The sequence below is a fragment of the Montipora foliosa genome, chromosome 2 (assembly GCF_036669935.1).
Source record: "Montipora foliosa isolate CH-2021 chromosome 2, ASM3666993v2, whole genome shotgun sequence".
In the NCBI taxonomy this organism is placed as follows: domain Eukaryota; kingdom Metazoa; phylum Cnidaria; class Anthozoa; order Scleractinia; family Acroporidae; genus Montipora; species Montipora foliosa.
The window spans coordinates 35,582,843-35,585,342 of NC_090870.1; the positions used below are offsets into that span (position 1 = coordinate 35,582,843).

A 2,500-nucleotide genomic window follows, 5' to 3' on the forward strand; every position below is an offset into this window, starting at 1 on the left:
TCCCCGAGTTCTGGTTCTTAAGAATGGTATCCACAGGTGTTGATGTCATTGGGGCCAGTGGTTGGAATGGAAACTGGATGGAATGTGGTGGTGCATCTTGAATAACTGTTCCCCTGTTTACGAACACGATGTTGCTTGATGCAACTTGTAGGTTGGAGAGTGTTACGGGTTGCTGTGTCTGCCTGCATCTTTTGAAGAAAAAGTTGGTGTTTGGAAGACTCTCCTCTTTGCACCATGATTCTTACCAACTGAGTTATGTCTTTTGCAGTTAGCAGGCTGATGTCAAAGTACAGATTTGTGGAGGATTTACTTTCCTGTACCTCTTGAACGTCCTGAATGTATCCAGTGTAATCTGTTGAGGAGAAATAATTTGTGAAAAAAATAATTAAATTCGGGACTAAAATTTAATGTTCTGTTAAGCAGAAATCTGCATAAGTAATGGAAGACATAACAGTAATAAATTATTAGTAGTATTAATACATTACATAATAGAGGAAAACTTACTTGTAGTTGGGCTTGACAGAGGTGTTGAAGTTGGGGATTTAGGGATCCCATACTTAGCTCTCTTTGCGGGACTTGGGCTGGCAGAATAATCCATCTGTTAACTGAGAATTGAATGATTTGTAAGTGATCTTTATTACACTGATAAAACATTAAATGACAAGTGTATATTTAAAAATTTTGAGGTTAGAAGTTTTGATGGTAATATTTACTTAATTAGTATGGTAGATACTGTAAAATGTAATAATGCAGTTTCACTGCAAGTTGTTTTCATAATTGTGCAAAGTCTTTTCTGCCAAAATGTTTAGCCTAGCTTCTTCTAACAAACGGAATTTATAATTTGATGTCTTCTTAATTGACTGAAGTCTTTCAAAGCTCATTGGTTCAATCACAAGATCAGAAAGTTTACGTACTCTTGACAAGGCAACATAAGCTAGTCCTGCAACGTTTTCAGAAGGTCCTAAGTCTACCCATGATTTCTTAAGGGTGAGCCCTTGTGACTTATGAATGGTTATGGACCATGCAAGTTTTAATGGCAGCTGCTGTCTTTCAAGATCTAGTCCATTTGTATCATTAATATGAGATTTTACTGGAAAAATGGGCACACAATTTGGTATATTTTCACAAAAGCTTGGACCTATGTAATCGTCCTTATCAAACTGCACAATTACAGCAATTGGTAGCATGGGTGGCATTTGATTCTGTGCAAAAATTATGTGCTTTACAGTTTCCATTGTTCCATTACAAAGTCCTACCGTAGTCCAAAGGTTCCTTGTTAACATAACTCTAGCTTTTCTGGCTAAATATACAGTTGGTTCTAAGCCACCCATATCTTCTGCACTAATTTGCTTTGCTTTAGGGTTGGTGTGATATGCATTGATCTGTACAATGGATTCTCCAAGTTGCTTTAGTCTTGTAAAGTTATCTGTTGCCACCTTTTCATTTCCAAATGACAATTTCACAGCAGAGGTTTCAAAATCTTCAATGTTTTCGACATTTTGAGGTGTTCTTGACAAAAGCAAATTCCAGTCGTCAAGACTTAAATTTCCATCTCTTGCCCTTGTTTGAAGATCTCTAAACTGTTGTTGAGCAATGTCTGTACCTTTTGCTCGTTTTTCAAGCTTAACAACTGTTTGAAACTTTTGGTACATGCAATATCCTTCTAAAGCAATTTCATTTGCTGGTTTAGTGTGATATATAACCTCATCACTAATAGAAGGTAATTGGCCAATGTCTCCAACTAATATTACAGAAATTCCACCAAATGGAACAGTAGTGTGACCAGTTGCTTCCTTACAACGCTTGTTACTCCAACCAAACATTTTCTGGCCAATAACAGAAAATTCATCGATAATGAGGTATTTTACTCCTTTCAAATCACCTTGCAGCCTTGCCAAAGCAGATGATTTTAATGGCCCATTCTTTTTACCTCTTATTGGTAGCTGCAGAAGTGAATGGAGAGTAGTTCCCTTTATATTAAATGCAGCTATTCCAAAGTAAGCACATACTTTACATTTTTCATTTAGAAGATTTGCCAGAACCACCTAAACCAGTTAGTATCATGAAAAGTTGATCATTGTTACTTCCTAAAAAGTGGTCTCTGATGATGTTGAAAGCAACTCTTTGATTGTAGTTGGTTTTATTAATTTCAATTGGCACTGGTGTTGCATTTGTTTGCTCTATAATGGCATTTTTTTGCTGATCTATCCAGTGGGGCAATCACCTATTTGCTCTGTTGTATAAAATGACCAGTCTTCAGCAATGTTGATGTCAGTTTGATTAATACAGGGTTGTTGAGTTTTATCTTTTTCATTGAATTTCAGGTCAGCAAGAATCATCCACTCTTTTCTCTCGCCGGTATCTGTTTCTGTGAAGTTGTCTTTGTCAATGATTTGATTCACATATTCTGAAATTGAATTTATTTGCTGGAGCCAATTTGGAACAAATTGTTTTGCATTTGGTGTTTGTAAAAAAGAGTGCTAGTTATCAATGTAAACAG

General features: G+C 36.2%; 1 protein-coding gene across 2 annotated transcripts in view; it reads left to right on the forward strand.

Moving 5' to 3' along the window:
• Nucleotides 1–2,500, forward strand: part of LOC137992941 (uncharacterized) — a 33,385-nt gene that overhangs the window by 20,576 nt on the left and 10,309 nt on the right. Inside the window, exon 3 of one of the 2 annotated variants that reach the window (XR_011121782.1) lies at nt 2,325–2,500. This exon is cut by the window's right edge and continues 959 nt beyond it. The exons of the other annotated variant lie outside the window; for it this stretch is intronic. The gene's annotated coding sequence lies outside the window, so the exon portion shown is untranslated. The remainder of the gene's footprint in view (nt 1–2,324) is intronic. 2 annotated transcript variants of the gene reach the window in all.